Raw genomic sequence first — 17626 nt, forward strand, 5'->3', positions numbered from 1 at the left:
TTTCAGACATGGTTAAATATTAAAGTAATTTCTATAGGTTTGCTAATGTAAAAATTTTGTCAGTAGGCATATTAAAAAGAAACAGAAACCAACCAGTATGCTATATACTGTCACCAGATTACTTCATAAAAGAAATAACATTTTAACACTGAAAGGAGAAAAGACTTAATATTACAATAAATGATAGTCTTAAATATCATTATTAAAAACTCAGGGGAAAAAAAACAAAGCAACCTCATGAAAATGACCTTATTTTACTTGGTTCTTTGCACATGAATGAAAACTTCACCACAATGCCTAGGCACAGAGCAGTGCTTGGGAATCCTTTTTGTAAAGGGTAAGCCAAGAACATCAGGGAAAATTCTAAGAATTTAGAACTTTCTGAGTTCCTATTTTACCAAACCTAGGAGAACAAATACCCTGGCTGGCAATGGTAGCATTTAACAAAATTTCAAATGGGTTTACAAAAAAGAATAAGGAGTTGGAGATTGTTTTTAAAGATAAGGTCAACACTACCAATCATGAAGCTCTTTAGCCAGCAGGCTCTTAAAATGTTCTGACTTCTATCTATCTGATTACACCAAAGTAGGAGGGACACTGGAGGCACATGGTCCTTTTGGTAAAAGGTGGCTGAGCCTCCTGTAACGGAGTTGATTCATCATGACTGTCACTGGACTAGGTGATGACACATGCCGTCAGATCATAGCCACCTTCCCAGCTGTTTGCCTACTTGCCTTTCTCAGTGGCTAGAGGTAGAAGATGATGGAGCCTTCAACCTCAGTGGACCAGCTCAGTAAAAAGCCAATGAACCACTTGCATAAGAACAGCAAACATTCCCATCTTTATAGGCTGCACTCCTATCTGCCTACCCTGACACCTTGCTAGCATTTTTAAGGTAGTAAGAGGCCTGTAAGGAAGAGGAAGCATTGCAATTCATCTAAATCTGACTCCACAGCTCTACTCCAAAGGATAGTTTCAACATTCTGGGCTGAGTGGGAGGGATGAAAGATCACACATCACCTACAAATAGGGATACCACCCATATCAGACACATTTATAGTCACGGAAGTAAATGATGCATGGATCAGAGGATACATGCCTCACCATAAAGTTCTAAATATAGTCTACACTCTACCCGAGGATATTACTTTCATCTTTGTTAACCAGAAAATAGATTAAGCAAAGGTTAGCTGGTGAGACATGTACAAATCCTCAAGTCAAGCTGAGTATTCTGAGAGCCTAAGGTGGATTTTTTTTTTCCCCTAAAAGTACAACTTTTACCTGCTGAGTGTAACGATCTATTTTGACTTGTGCCTCAGGACAGAGTTCGATATCTTTGGCTCCATAGACAGCCTGGGCAATGGTCCTTATCTTGTCCACAATTGGAAGCTGCAGAAACAAATTATAACAAAATTGTGTAAGTTTAATCTGGTTAAAGATTTTTTAAAAAGTTTAGTGACACTTACTGTAATTGCTTAAAATTCCCTTATCAGGGTATCCCCTCAGCAACTGCAGGATGCCTTGCAAACCCTCTTTTTTCCTTTTAGCACCCTAAAGCACTGAAATTTTCAGTGTCAGAATAGATCAGATGTCAACTAGCAAATAAGCCTTAGGTGTTCAGGCAATTTAGAGGCTGCTTAGAGCCCACGTAGAATCTGCAGAGGGAGGCCGGGCACAGTGGCTCACACCTATAATCCCAGTACTTTGGGAGGCCGAGGCGGGTGGATTACCTGAGGTCAGGAGTTCGAAACCAGCCTGACCAATATGGTGACACCCCGTCTTTACTAAAAATCCAAAAAAACTAGCTGGGCTTGGTGGTGCATGCCTGTAATCCCAGCTACTTGGGAGGCTGAGGCAGGAGAATCACTTGAACTGGGAGGCAGAGACTGTGGTGAGACAAGATTGTGCCACTGCACTCCAGCCTGGGTGGAGTGGGACTCCGTCTCAAAAAAAAAAAAAAAATCTGCAGAGGGAAGAGGGAAGTTAGTGCCTTACAGAGGGCTTCTGACTAGGAAGCCCCGGGACTGCGGCCGACCCCTTCCTCTCCCTGCCTCACCCCTGCAGAAAGATCTGCAGAAAAAGCTGGAAGGGGTGGGACGGTGTGAGTGGGGGTGGGGACTGGGGCTATGCAGTTTCCAGACCTGGTCTTTGGCACCCTCTACAGGACAGTTCCATTCCCACACCTGAGCTTTGGACAACTGAATCCTATGCCCCTTCCCACCCATGGAACCTGGTGCCAGAAATTCCCAAGACTTACCCACCGTCCACCACACCACATAGCAAGTGTCCTCAGTGTCTGCAGACCAGAAACAACTCCCTTGTGTCTCAGCACTGGGCCACCTGCTGAAACCCCAAACTGCCTGCCCCATTGTTTGAGACCCAGTCAGGCCTTGGCTCCAAAAGTCCTCTTGGACTGCCGCTGGCCCCCAGGGTCTCTCCTGACTGCACCTCGGTCCCGGAGCTCCCACGCCGCTGGGCCCTGAGCCCCATGCCCCGATCCAGCTGTGGCTCCTTTACGGGGGCCTTGCTGGCCTTTCCTAAGGGAGGTGTTTTCCCGAGGGCAGGTGGACTGCTCCTCAGACTAGGGGCCCTCAGAGGGCCAGGCCTGGGCTTCTACCTCCTCTCGCAGGCTGGTGTTTCTCTGCAAATATGGCTCGTGTATCCTCCTTCCTCTCAGACTGGGGGCCCCTGAGGACTGGGCCTGAGTTTCCCTCTCCCCCTTCAGAATGGGGGTTCCCTGAGGACTGACCCAGGGCCTCCCCCCATCCCCTCCATCTGGCTGTTAATCTCCAACACTTCCACCTCCAGTCCTATTCTGCACAGCTCTCCCCAGCGCTGGGGGCTCAGAGGCCTCTTCAGCCTTCCCCAGGGCTGGGGCTCAGGGAGGGCTTCCTCAGGCGCTGGCCCCAGAGTCAGGCTGCACATTGGCTTGGAGGACAGGCCTTTCCTCTGGGACTGTGAGGCCCAGAGTGCCCACCCAGAACTCCACCTCTGACCTCACAAAGGCCTGCTTCAGAACTCGGTCTCCACGGCACTGCTGGCCAGATGAGGGATGTTATTTTGGGCAATGCATCTGGACTTGGTTCAAGTGGCACCAGCCAAACACCTGCCTTACTGACCTCTCCCCTGGAGGAGCAGGAGCAGCGCTCGAGGCCACCCTGGGAGGGCTGAGAGGCAGGCTCTGGACTGGGGACACAGGGATAGCTGAGCCCCAGCTGGGGGTGGAAGCTGAGCCAGGGACAGTCACGGAGGAACAAGATCAAGATGCGCTTTAAAGATGCGCTTTAACTGAGAAGCCCCCAAGGCAGAGGCTGAGAATCGGAAGACATTTCAGCAGAGTGAGTGGGGCTCCAGGCAGGGTGGGGATGGGGCAGCCTCCTCAGTGCCCAGATCTGGAAGGGCCATTCCCTGGGTACCATACAGCGAGGAGGTGACTGAGGGATTGTTTGGGGAAGGAGCCCTGGCTGGGAGTGGAAGTCCCGGCTTTCTTGTTATGGTGCAGTCCTGTGTTGCTGTGTGACACAGGCACATACACCTTCTCTCTGGGCCTCAGTTTCCTTACCTGTAAGTTGGTTGTTGGGAGGACCAGCGGTAGAGCAGAGATGGCAGGGATGCACTGGGCTGGGCTGTCAGCAGACCATGCGGGTGGGACGAGGAGAGAGCTGAAGACCACCAGCAGTGGACCACAGGGGGAGGTGTGCAGGCAGGAGACGGGTCAGCTGCCGGCTTGCTGGAGTCATTCCTCCCTCGCAGTCCCCTCCTGAGGGGCTGGAGCTGGGGCTGGAGGGTTTCAGCAGTCAGGGCTGGAGATAAGAGTCTGTGCTGGAGCTAGAGGGAACTGGGCTAGAGAATCAGGAGGACAGACAGGGTGAGGGGACTTCGGGCTACCTTCATGCTGTCAGTTAGAGATAAAGATAGGAGTACAAAGGGGAATTTTTGGGTGAGGTACACGGGTGAAATGAGTTTTCAGGGCCTCATCCTGTGTGTTCACCTTCTGTGTGTGTGTGTGCATGTGTGCATGTATGTGTGTGTGCAAGTCCTGGACAGTCACAGCTTAAGTTAGCAGCAAGAGGGCTTGAGGTTAAAGGTATAGCACGCAAATATGAGGCTGGAGCCACTGAGTAGTGGCTGAGGGCATCTCCACAGTCCAAAGCTGGGCTGCAGACAGGGAAGGTCAGGAGGAGCACTGGAGGGTCTGGCCTGGGGTTGGGGTCCTGGGGCCAGCATGGGTGGGGTGGGGCTCCAGGGCGTCGTCTCATTGGCTGAGCACCGCTCCTCCCTCCCTGTTGCTTGGCTGGGTTAAGGGAGTGGCACTAGCAGGAGCTGCCCCAGGGCTTCTCCCCTGGGGACCAAGGTCTGATGGAAGTGTGGGGCCAAGTTCTGTGTCCTCCAGCCCTAGTGACCTCTCTTTGGCTCCTCAGCATCTACAAATCTGAAGGACAAAACATGGTTCAAGCATCTGGGCACAGGCGGTAAGTACCCCACCCTCTTCTCACCCTCCAGCCCCCTGTCCTCCACCCAGCCCACTTCAGTGCCCTCCCTGCTCCATCCTCAGCCTCTCCGTTGGGGCAGCTGTCCCCCCTCGACCTCCTCCTCCCCACCCACCCACTCGCCTCTGAGGTCCCAGAAGAAAAGCATCTTCCACCTGTTGCTTGGGCTGGGTCCTGGGGTGAGGGGAGGCTCAGAAATACTTGGATGAGGGTCAAGGCATGCAGGTGGCCTTCAACTCAACTGCACTCAGCACCTCTCACCCTCTCAGGCTCAGCTGTCTTTGGGGTGAAAAAGAGCCAGTCCTTGCAATGGCCAAGGCCCTGCCTATGCAGTCCTTGTTGGCTTTCTGGCCTCCCCACTCCAGCCCCCTGCTCTCCCTCCTCCAGCCACACTGAGTTTCTTTTCTGGTTTTTTTTTTTTTTTTTTTGAGATGGAATCCAGTTCTATCGCCCAAGCTGGAGTGCAATGGCACGATCTTGGGTCACTGCAACCTCCTTCTCCCGGGTTCAAGCGATTCTCTTGACTCAGCCTCCTGAGTAGCTGGGATTACAGGATTACAGGCACACACTACCATGCCCAGCTAATTAGTTGGTTTTTTTTTTTGTATTTTTAGTAGAAATTGGGTTTCGCCATGTTCGCCAGGCTGTTCTTGAACTCCTGACCTCAGGTGATCCACCCGCCTCGGCCTCCCAAAAGGTTGGGATTACAGGTGTGAGCCACTGCACCTGGCCTCACACTGACTTTCTTTGCTTTCTTCAAACATGCTGAGAGTCCTCTGGTGACTATTCCCTCCATCTCAGAGGCTTTCTGCAGTTAACATACAGCCCACTCTCATCTCCTTCATGGCTTTGCTCCAAGGCCACCTTCTCAACAAGGATTACTCTGACTGCCCTATTTGAAATCACACCCCATCTCCAGCCCCTGGACTCCCAATTCCCCTCTCCTTGCTCTGTTTTTTTCCATAGGAGCTGGTACCTTCGCTTATACAAATGTACTTACTTATTACATTTCATTGCTGTCAGCTCCACACAAGCAGGGATATTGGCCTGTTGTACACTTGGACGGAGAGAATGAATAGTGCCCCTCTGTTGACATCATTGCCTCTAGCCTACGTCTCTTTCCAGGGCTTTAGATCCTGTTTCTAGAGACCCACTGGTGTCTCACAGGCAACTCAGCTCCTAGATGGAAACAGCCTCCTCCGCCCCCGACAAGTCCACTCCTCCTGTGCTCTTGGCTCAGTCAGGGGTCCCCTTCTCTTCAGTTGCTCAAGCCAGAAGTCAAGGTCATGTCCTTGATACTTCCCTCTCCCCCATGCCTCACATCCAGTCACCAATCTCCTAAAATATCTAGAATGTGCACAGCTTCCACCATTCTTTCTACCACCACCCTACTCCCCCATGGCCATGTCAGGCCATCACCCACCCATTCTTCAAAACCCCCTTCAGGCCTCACCTCCCATGCCTCCCCTGAGCTCCCCCAGTCCCAGGCTGCTTGTCTCTGGTGCTGTTGCCATTACCCATCTCTTCTATTAAACAGAGTGACCCAAGAGTGGAGAGTGGGTTTTGACTTTGTATCCCTGGTGCTTGACTCATAAGTAGGTGCTCAACAAAATTTTTTTCTTTTTTTGAGATGGAGTCTTGTTCTGTTGCCCATGCTGGAGTGCAGTGGCATGATCTCGGCTCACTGCAACTTCTGCTTCTTGGGCTCAAGCGATTCTCATGTCTCAGCCCCCAACCCAGCTGGGATTAGAGGCGCCTGCCACCACGCCCAGCTAATTTTTTTTTTTATTTTTAGTGGAAATGGGGTTCTGCCATGTTGGCCAGGCTGGTCTTGAACTCCTGACCTCAAGTGATCCACCTGCCTCGGCCTCCTAAAGTGTTGGGATTACAGGCATGAGTCACCATGCCTGGCCAACAAATGTTTGTTGAATGAAGAAATGTTGGTTAGCAGGTTGAATTGTTGGCTCGTGGTTAGTTGGATAGTTTATGGTTGACTGGTTGATTAGATAATTCAATGAGTTAATAGCTGGTTAACAGGAGAATCAGTTAGTTGGTTTTTGATAGGTTAGTCAAAGGGTTAGTAAGCCACCGGGCATGGTGGCTCACGCCTGAAATCCCTGCACCTTGGGAGGCTGAGGCTGGAGGATTGCTTGAGTCCAGGAGTTTGGGACCAGCTTGGGTAACATGGCAAAACCCCATCTCTACAAAAAATAGGAAAAAATAGCCGGTCATGGTGGCATGCTCCTGTAGTCCCAACTACTTGGGAGGCTGAGGTGGGAGGATCACTTGAACCCTGGGAAGTCTAGGCTTCAGTGAGCTGTGACTGTGCCACTGCACTTCAGCCTGGGCAACAGAGTGAGACCCTGTCTCAAAAAAAAAAAAAAAAAGAAAGAAAAAGAAAAGAAACAGGCGTTAGTGAGTTGTTAGCTATTTAGTTCCTTGGTTAGCAGATTACTTAGGGGATCTGGTTGGCTGTCAGTTTCTTGCTTTGTAGGCTGGCTTTCTTGGGCCCCTCTTCTTAGTCTGTACCCTCTCCTTGAGCTCTCTCATCTATGCCCATGGCTCAGATGACCATCTGTGATTTGCTGTCCTCCAAATGTGTCTGTAAGTGAGAACACATGACCAGCTGCCTCCTCACTGGCCATCCCACCCAAGTGTCTAGCGGGCTCCTCACACTCAACATGTCCAGAAAGGTCCTCCTTGTCCATTCTTCCACAGTGAAAGGATTGCTTTAGCCCCAGAGTTCAAGACCAGCCTCGGCAACATAACAAGATCACATCTCTACAAAAAAATACAAAAATCAGCTGGGCATGGATGGTGTGCACCTGTAGTCCCAGATGCTTGGAAGGCTGAGGCGGGAGAATTGCTTGAGCCCAGGTGGCTGAGGCTGCAGTTAGGTACGACTGCATCATTGCACTCCAGATTGGGTGAAACAGAGACTCTGTGTTCAAAAGAAACAGAAAAGAAATACACATTTGGCTTCTGCCCCTCGTCCTGGCACAGAGCTTCTCAAGTTCTTATAAAGGCCTTGGTGATAAAGGTGATAGGACCATCTTTTGTTTGAACATTTGGTCTTAGTCCCAGGTTTCTAACACAAGAGCCTCTAAGACCTTTGGGATCACCATAGTAAGAATGCATTTGGTGATGTTACTGAGATGACTGGGTGACTGAAAGCTCCTAGACAGCTTCAGAAAAAGGGCTGGTTGCCAGAAGAACAAACCATGTGATTAGAGGCTTGGAACTGTCAGCCTCACCCACTGGGCTCCAGGAAGAAACAGCGGCCGAAGACTGACTTAATCACCAATGGTCAATGATTTCATCTATCATGCCTGCTTAAAGAAGCCTTCATAAATGACCTCAACAACCAGATTTGGAGAATGCCTGGGTTGCTGAACACAAGGGAGATAGCAGGAAGGTAACATGCGCAATAGAGAGCATGGAAGTTCTGCACCCCTCCCGACACACCTTGCCCTGTTTTTTTTTTTTTTTTGAGACAGGGTCTGGCTCTGTCCCCCAGCCTAGAGTGCCATGGCACAATCGTGGCTCACTGCGACCTATGCCTCCCTAGCTCAAGCCCCATCTCTCATCCTCTCACCTCAGCCTCCTGAGTAACTAGAAGTATAGGCACTGAGTAGCTAGAACTATAGATCACTACACCTGGCTAATTTTTAGAAAAACCTTTTTGTAGAGATGCGTTTTCACCGTGTTACCCAGGCTGGTCTTAATCTCCTGAGCACTTACGCGATGCTCCCGCCTCAGTCTCCCTAACAGCTGAAATTACAGGCATGAGCCACTGTGCCCAGCATATACATCTCTTTCACCGGCTGTTTCTGAGATATAGCCTTTAAAATGAACCAGTAAAAGAAAGTAAATTGGTGAGATGCAGTGGCTCACACTCATAATCCCAGCATTTTGTGAAGTTGAGGTGGGAGGATCATGTGAGCCCAGAAATTTGAGACCAGCCTGGGCAACATAACAAGACCCCTTCCCTACAAAAAATAAAAACACTTAGCCAGATATGCTGGTGCGGGCCTGTAGTCTCAGCTATTTGGGAGGCTGAGGTGGGAGGATCACTTGAGCCCAGGAGTCCCATGCTACAGTGAGCTTTGATCACACCACTGCATTCCAGCCTGGCAACAGACTGAGACCCTGTATCTCAGAAAAAAAAAAGAAAACAATCTGTTTTTCTGAGTTCTGCAAGCTGTCCGAGCAAATGATTCCACCCAGCAACGGGGTCATGAAACCCTGTTTTCTAACTGGTCGGTCAAAACTACATGTAACAACCCAAGACTTGCAATTGGCATGTGGAGTGAGGGTAGACTCCTGGGACTGAGCCCCCATCCTGTGGGGTCTGCACTAACTCCAGGGAGTGTCAGGATGGAATTGTGGGATACTCAGTTGGGATCCAGACTGTCTGAAAATCAGTGTAGAAACTCCACATGCACATTTGGTTAGAGGTGTTTAACCATAACTACTATTCACGAAAAAGGTCTATTCATTAGAACTGAAAATCATAAAATTGTAAGTTCTACAAAAATAAATCAACCTTATCTACTGCCCAGTCCTACCAAACTACAGAATGTGAGAACAGAAGGTCTGACCGTGGACTTGAGAGCTGACATTAGGAATGTCACCACCATCCCGCTCTCCAAGGACTCCTCATCATCAACAGACTCCTCATCTTCAATGGGCAGAGTGGAAACTGCAACTTGTGCCATGATCCTTGCACAAGAAAAGTAGTAAGAAAGTGAGTGGTAAAAATCCAGTGTCCGAAACTCACATCCAGAGCTGTGAGAATTTTTCACCAGCTGGATAATTCACAGTTTTCTTGATTCAGGGGAAAAATAAGACTCAGAAACTAGGAATTTGTTTTGCCCAAAACTCTCATCAGATAGAGAATCCATCCACTAACTTTCTATCTAGTATTATTTCCATAAGTTAGATCAGTATCACTCCCAAAACAAATGCACATGGCACCCAGAATCTGTGCATTTCTCCCAAGTAAAAGAGGAGGTGGATGGGCGCAGTGTCTCATGCCTGTAACCCCAGCACTTTTCGGAGGCCAAGGTGGACGGATCACTTGAGGTCAGGAGTTCAACACCAGCCTGGCCAACATGGTGATACCATCTCTACTAAAAATAAAAAAAATTAGCCAGGTGTGGTGGCACGTGCCTATAGTCCCAGCTTCTTGGGAGGCTGAGGCAGGAGAATCGCTTGAACCCAGGAGGCTGAGGTTGCAGTGAGCAGAGATCTCAGCACTGCACCTGAGCCTGGGTGACAGAGTGAGACTCTGTCTCAAAAAAAAAGGGGGGGGGGGAAGGAGGCAAGGCACTTTACAACCCAGTGATGGGCTACCACAACTCAACACAGCAAAGAGGTGCCAAGCTCCCTTTCTCCCCTGCACAACCCGACACGGAAGAGTTGGTGCAGTGGAATGAGGCTGGATGGAGAGAAGTTCCTCCTTTCCTTTTTTTTTTTTTTGAGATGGAGTCTCACTCTATCACACAGGCTGGGTGCAGTGGCGCAATCTCGGTCACTGCAACCTCCGCCTCCCAGGTTCAACCAATTCTCTGCCTCAGCCTTCCGAGTAGCTGGGATTAGAGGTGCCCGCCACCACACCCAGCTAATTTTTGTTTGTTTGTTTAGTAGAGACTGGGTTTCACTATGTTGGCCAGGCTGGTCTTGAACTCTTGACCTTGTGATCCACCTGCCTCGGCCTCCCAAAGTGCTGGGATTACAGGCATGAGCTGCTGCGCCCAGCCGAGAAGTTCTTCTTCTTACTGAGAAAATAGATCACAGGGCATCAAGTAACACATAAAATTCTTTATAATAAGCAGTATTATTTTTGGAAAACCTTTCCTAATATTTTGGTTATCAGCAAAAACCCTCAGGTTAATTTCAAACACTATAAAAATACAATACATAAACAGAAAATATTAACTGTCAGCAATGCTATAGAGAAATTGGAAGCTGTACGCATTGCCTTTTGGAATGTAAAATGGTACAGCCCACTGTGGAAAATGGTTTAGCAGCTCCTTAAAAATATTAAGCACAGAATTATATGATCCACCAACACCCTTTAAGTGTATATACCCAAAATAACTGAGAGCAGGGACTCAAACAGGTATTTGTACACCCGTTTAACAGCAGCATTATTCACAGTGGCCAAAAGGTAGAACCAACCCTAATGCCCATCAGTAGGTGAATGGATAAAGAAAACGTAATATATACATACACAGAGTATTATTCAGCCATAAAAAGAAAAATATCTGGCCAGATTCAGGGGCTTACAGCTGTAATCCCAGTATTTTGGGAGGCCAAGATGGGCAGGTCTCTTGAGCCCCAAATTTTGAGACCAGGCTGGACAACATGGCACATTTGGTCAGAAGTGTTTGACCATAACTACTATTCAAGAAAAAGATCTACTCATTAGAACCATAAATCATAAAATTATAAATTCTACAAAAACAAATCAACCTTATCTACCACCTAGTACTACCCAATTACAGAATGTTAGAACAGAAGGTCTCACCATGGACTCAAGAGCTGATATGAGCAATGTCACCACCATCCTGCTCTCTGCGGACTCACCTTCAACAGACTCATCTTCAACGGACTCCTCATCTTCCATGGACTCCTCATCTTCAACGGGCAGGGTGGAAACTGCAGCTTGTGCCATGATCCCTGTGCAAGAAAAGTAGTAAGAAATTGAATGGTAGAAATCCAGTATCCTAAACTCACATCCAGAGCTGTGAGAGTTTTTCACCGGCTGGCACATTGTTTTTTTGCATCAGAGAAAAAAACAAAACTTGGTAACTTGGTATTCGATTTGCCCAAAACTCTCATCAGATAGAGAATTCATCCGCTAACTTTCTATCTAGTAGTATTTCCATGAAGTTAGATGAATATCACTCCCAAAATAAATCCACGTGGCAACCAGAATCAGTGCATTTCTCCCAACAGGAGGTGGCCAAGCCCCACATCTGTAATCCCAGCATGTTGGGAGGCTGAGGGGGGTGGATCAGGAGGTCAAAAGATTGAGACCATCCTGGCCAACATGGTGAAACCCTGGTCTCTACCAAAAATACAAAAAATAGCTGGATGTGGTGGTGTGTGCCTATAATCCCAGCTACTTAGGAGGCTGAGGCAGGAGAATCACTTGAACCAGGGAGTCAGAGGTTGCAGTGAGCTGAGATCGTGCCACTGCACTCTAGCTTGGTGACAGAGCAAGACTCCATCTAAAAAAAATAAATAAATAAACAGTAAAATACAAAATGTCTTTTTCTCCTAACCTTCTTAGCCTTCTGCTGGTACTTCAATTTCTGCTGGTACTGTTTGGTCATTGCCCTCTAAAGAATGATGGCTTCCTAAAAAGAAAACAAACAACATATAAACCAATAAAAACTCACACTGAAAGATAAAAAATAATCTAGGTGACGATGCAAGCACTTTTAAGACATAATAGGCCAGGTGCAGTGGCTCACACCTGTAAACCCAGCAGTTTGGGAGGCTGAGGAGGGTGGATCACCTGAGTTCAGGAGTTCGAGACCAGCCTGGGCCAACATGGTGAAACCTCATATCTACTAAAATACAAGAAATCAGCCAGGCGTGGTGGCGGGTGCCTGTAATCCCACCTACTCAGGAGGCTGAGGCAGGAGAATCACTTGAACCCAGGAGACGGAGGTTGCAGTGAGCTGAGATCACGCCGCTGCACTCCAGCCTGGGTGACGAGAGTGAAACTCCATCTCATGAAAAAAAAAAGACATAATAAACATAAAATATGATTCTATTAACTCTATTAATCCAAATAACATTTTCTAATTCAGAAGAAATATATAACATGTCTATTTGGTAGCTTAAAAACATTCTTTTAAAATACAAATACAGTAGACCCAAGTAGGCTTGGGGACTTAATATTAGTTACTCTAGCTACATGATAAGATTACTGGATATCGGAATCTGAAGCAGCACAATTATGCTTCAAGTACCATGCTCATCTGTCACTGACACACACACACAAGTGTGAATGCTTGCTTTGCTCAATTAACTCTGTAAATAAGCTCAGGATTTGCTGTGGAATGTTCCCTGCTTTCCATTTTCACCATGGTGAAAGTTATGGAAACTCGATCCCCATAATTTTAAGCAAAGTTGTACTTAAAGTAACTCATATGTAAAAATTTAAGATACTACCTTTAGTGTCAAAAACATTTTAATCCAGGTAACGTAATCTGCCTGCTTCTAAAAACTGGCATATAAAGCAACAGATCTGTTAGGCAGTCACAAGGTAAACAGGCTCATCCTACTGGAGCAGAAGTTTTACTCACAAATATGAAAGAAATAATCTAAAATATCAGAGTGCCACTTAGGATTAAGACCACAAACTGCCCCCCAGTACACATCCTCTGTCCTTAAAGATCTGAGCTACTAACATGGAAAAGATTGAAAACCACTGTCTTCAAGTATAAATAAAAATATATTACATTTCGGCAAGAATACATTGTTTAGGGGGAAGGGAAGCAGATGCTCGTCTATTTTGTCCTATCTATTGATAACTAAATTCAGAAGCTGCACTAAAAGTCAAACAAAAGTTATAAATACATCTCTTAATTTTTAAAGAGCAATGATTACAGTCAGAAAAACTCATTTGGTGGCTAGTATTCTTGAATTAAAAGTGCCATACCAAAGTGAAATCTTTTTGGTTTTCAACATCTAGCTTTTTCATGTCACAATTATTTTGGGATTCTTTTCCACTTACTGCATATTGTGAAAACTCACCTGAACTCAAAACTCTAGGTAAATCTATAAACTTGTATCTCAGAATCCATCTTTAATTCATTTGTAAAATACACTTTCTCTGCACACATTTCCTCTCTCTTCTTTTAACCGTAATATTTGCATTTACGGAGCATCAAGTTCCTTGACTGTAAAGTCAATGAAAAAAGAGATATGAAGTCAAAAGAATGGGAGATAATGAACAAGAGGCCAGTAGTTAAAAAGTAAAATTTCAATAAAGAATAACAGTTAAGATGGTCGTTCATGTTATTACCCAAACACCAGGGGTTTCATCCAGGTCCTCCTGCTCATCAGAGAAAAAGCCAGTCACTAAGGTGACAAGTACTGCCAAGGAAGAAAGCTTTAACCTGGTGCTGTGGCCCAGGAGCTGGGAGCTCAGTCTCAAATCCATGGGCTTGACTAATAGGGGCAGGAAAGAAATTTAACAATGTATAAGAGAACAGAAATTAGGGAGGGGCAGGAGGCATGTGGTGCTGTGATCTGCTATGTTTCAGTTATCTGATACTTCCTGAAGGTCTTTTTTTGAGGAGAGAACTCAGATACAACAGATCCAAGTTTCAAGCTTTAACAGCAGGGTCAATTTTGACGTTCATCCAAAAAAACCCATCCATTGGGACAATAGGGCTGGTGTCAATGTAAGCAATGATTCTGTAGTTCCTCTTTGTTCTTTCAAAATCTGAAATAAACAATTGAATTTATATTATATGCTAAATCTAAAGAAAATACATCTTGTGTACTTGAGGCCAGAAGAGATAGAAGTAAGGCAGTCAAGTTTGGGAACATTATAAAAAATTCAAAAAAAGTAATAAATGCATAAACTTACAGAGAAACAAGTGCTATTTCAGAATTCTTCTAAATACTAAGTATTGACACGACCTTATCAATATTTGCATTACTAACCATACAATAAGAACCTGACTTCTGACTATTCTGAGATAAGGGATAAATGTGTATTTTACCTTAAATGGGAAAGTGCATCATGTACCCACTTCGAGATTCACAACAGGGAAAACTGATTTGAAAAATTGTTGCTTGTGAAGTTCATTTATATGTTAAAAAAAGGCCAATACATTTTCCCTTTTCCACATAGAAAAGGAACACTATACTTATAAATACTAAAACACAGTCTGTGGAATACAAGGAACCAATAGAAACAGTATGTAGGAAAATGGAAGTGAAAAGATTATACATTGCAAAGACTTGAGTAGAAGGAGTTTTTCATCAGTATCATCAGTTTCAGAAGGGCCTCCTTTGGTATACAAAGTATCCCAACAGTATCTTCAACAGTAACTCCCCCAAGCCAGACACAGTGACTTATGCCTGTAATCCCAGTAATTTGGGAGGCCAAGGCAGGCAGATCTCTTGAGGTCTGGAGTTCGAGACAAACCTGGCCAACAGGGTGATACACCGTCTCTACCAAAAAATACGAAAATTAACCAGGTGTAGTGGCATGCACCTATACAGTCCCAGCTATATGGGAGGCTGAGGCAAATGTACTCATTTTTTCATTCCTGCACCCAAGAAACTGCAACCAATCTACTCTGTTAAGAGCAGAGATAAAGGGTTTAGACTCCATATTACATGTGAAATAGAAGAAATGAATCAGTTTAGTATGAACTTGTATGCACTGTTAGAGAGGAAAGTAGGTCAAGAAGCCATTAAGATACATGAAGGAAGGTCAAATCTTAAAGAAAACTAGAAATCCAGATTTATTTATGTAGCTCTAGAAGGAAGAACCAGGAATAGTGGAGAATGAATGTAGAAAACATTTTTAGTGAATGAAAGCATGAGATGATAACACAAGCAGCCACCAATGGAACAAACTGATGTGCAACAGCGGATTTGCCGTCACTGAAGCTATCCAGTCTCCGACTGTTGCAGGTATTATAGAGCTATCAAGAGTTTTAGTAGGTGGCTGGGGTTCCTTTCAGATCTGACATGGCATGATGCCAAAATGCTGTACATGCTCTCATCTTTTTCTGGCTCATTTTTTTTCTCTCTTCAGGTTTCTTAACCTTTTATCTACTTCCCTCTATTAATAATCACCTAAACCATACACTCAGTCTTCTGAAGTAAATTTCTTTATCTTTCACTTCACAAATAAACATCTTTGATGGATGAAAACACCGCAGAAAAGCCACCTAAGCAGATATGACCTCTCAACTTTTTTTTTAAAGTGATTTCCATTCATCACTAATTCCAAACAGAACAATTACAAACTATCATAAAATTATTAGAAAGTGAAAATGGGAAGCATTGGTTAAATATGTGTTTAGTATGCTTCACCATGTCCTCAAACATATTTAAAAAGTTAATCCACACTTCTTTAAGTGCATTGGGGGACTTGCTTTAGATTAAGAAATATGTTAACTGTTTCAGGACACTAAGGACCTTACAAATCTGAATTAGCTCAGATTGGCTGCTATCTCCTCAATTATTTTCTGATAAATAAGAAACAAACAGTAAATAGCAACTTCCAGAAAATCTACCAGTAGTACACAAGGGCAGCCAAACTTCAAAATTCTTGCCACTCAAACTCTAGACGGTTACTATTTACTAAAATGTAAATAATAAAAAGACTTTTCTCAATCTTGTCCTCCGGAAAGAAAAGCCATAAAGTTCAAACACTAACCAAAAAAAGGGTAAGGAGAAACGTTTATATATTGGCATTCCTTTTATTAGTGTCTTCACATACAACACTCCTCAATTTTAAACACCGCTTTCTTTCAGAAGACAAAATGAAGACAAAATGGTAGAAATCAAAGGGTTACAGACTTTGATTTAAAAGGCATAACCTTTTCAAAAATGAGAGCTATCGATGGATCACTTCTGAGAAGAAATTCCCTGGCACTAGGATAGAGGTTGGAAAACCATCTTTCCAGGTGCTCTAAAATAGAATCCTCTCATAGTGCAAGAGTCCTTCTAATTCTAGGGGTCTAGGACTATTTTTATTATTATTGTTACCTTTCCCGTTCTGGAAAATCCTCAAGACTCTGTCTTGTAAATGTCACCAACCCAGTAGGTTCTACAGAAGCAATAAAAGAAAAACATACCCAAAATAAGTTTCAATTTTGAAAACATTATACACACACACGTGCACGTGCACGCACACACTCGATAAAAGAATAGGTCTAACATTGACTATAAAACCAACCAGGAAATACAAAGCCTAGCATTGGAAAATAACAGAATATTGATTGAAAATATTATCCTTACAGTAGAAACTCCTATAAAACAGTAAGACTTCACTAAACGAAACTATACAAATAACAGCACAACAGTAGGATTTGAGTGCTGGTACTTTTTGGTAAAGTTTTGAAGCTGAATACACTTTAAAAGAAAAAAACCATTGAAAAAAAGGATGTATAACTGGTACAGCTTATGCAGTAAAGACAAAATTGAATTCAAATTTGTAGACTCCTTTACAAAGAAAGGACTTAACCCTACATTCAAAGACTGGTGAATAAAGACACATTTATGTACTTTATAGTAAAGTGAAATGCCACAGCTTTAAAAAGAAAATCATTTGCACATCCTCTGAAGTTAGTAAAGCTAAGTTTCAGGCTTAGATAGTGGGCAATCACTCTACTTGTTAGTAGCAGTCTTAGCCAGAGAAGAAATTACTGGTTCTAAGAGTTTACAGAATAAAGATGACATATTTTTCAAGAAGCAATACATTTGGGAGGATCAAAATGTAGTATTAATGTAGCCAATAATTTTAAGAGGATGAGATCCTTTTCTAGTCAGATTTATTTATTTTTTAAAGCTAGTAGCAAAAGAAATAAATCAGCTGGCCAGAAGCAATTTGTCTGATTCAAATCAAAGAGCAAACTAAAAAGGCCATGCCATTTCTGTTTTCTTGAATAGAAAAAAGCTCTTAAGGAAAGAGAGAGATGTCAGGAACTATTAGTGATGACAGTGTATAACCCAGTGAAAGCCTGGCCATCATTTCATTCCTGTGCACAATTCCACATTTCTCCTTGTTCTCAGTCAAAAGCAGGAACCACTCAAAAACCATATGGAGCAGTTACAGAAAAAAACAAAATTTTTTATTAACATGGGTCTTACATTCTTTAGATACCTAACTTTAAGATAAATGGATAACATATTTAAAACTCACAAGTAAGTGGTGAAACAACTCAAACACTAGAGAAGCAATTCTATGAATATAATAGAAAACATCTCTCTTGTCATTCGGTAACTTAGCAGACAAGTAAGAACATCAAATGTCTTTCATATATACTAAGAGATGCTAAGAGAAATTCATAAACACTGCTGGCAAAGCAAGAAAAGGCAGAAGAACATGGTTTCTCAGATTAACAAAAAATGCCTTGAGAGCACGT

The 17626-nt window shown here is 44.4% G+C and overlaps 2 long non-coding RNA genes across 8 annotated transcripts in view; one reads left to right on the top strand and one right to left on the bottom strand.

Annotated features, from left to right (window-relative positions):
• LOC115933310 (uncharacterized) overlaps positions 1–17626 on the bottom strand; it is a 50660-nt gene that overhangs the window by 22186 nt on the left and 10848 nt on the right. For 2 of the 3 annotated variants that reach the window (XR_010130473.1, XR_010130471.1), the window contains exons 3-10: positions 16248–16308; positions 13537–13959; positions 13266–13411; positions 11783–11857; positions 11082–11174; positions 9092–9212; positions 3563–4432; positions 1282–1389 (exon numbers count right to left, since the gene is read on the bottom strand). This is a non-coding gene — a long non-coding RNA (uncharacterized lncRNA). The remainder of the gene's footprint in view (positions 1–1281; positions 1390–3562; positions 4433–9091; positions 9213–11081; positions 11175–11782; positions 11858–13265; positions 13412–13536; positions 13960–16247; positions 16309–17626) is intronic. The other variant, XR_010130472.1, reaches the window with a different exon arrangement.
• On the top strand, positions 3069–11432 carry LOC134756425 (uncharacterized). 5 transcript variants are annotated; one of them, XR_010130474.1, is made up of 4 exons: positions 3069–3338; positions 4422–4472; positions 9053–9237; positions 10984–11432. It is a non-coding gene; the product is annotated as an uncharacterized lncRNA (long non-coding RNA). The 5 variants fall into 5 exon arrangements; XR_010130477.1 differs by having other exon boundaries at positions 11000–11432; XR_010130476.1 differs by lacking the exons at positions 9053–9237; positions 10984–11432 and adding an exon at positions 7209–7301.

The sequence above is a fragment of the Gorilla gorilla genome, chromosome 14 (genome assembly GCF_029281585.2).
Source record: "Gorilla gorilla gorilla isolate KB3781 chromosome 14, NHGRI_mGorGor1-v2.1_pri, whole genome shotgun sequence".
In the NCBI taxonomy this organism is placed as follows: domain Eukaryota; kingdom Metazoa; phylum Chordata; class Mammalia; order Primates; family Hominidae; genus Gorilla; species Gorilla gorilla.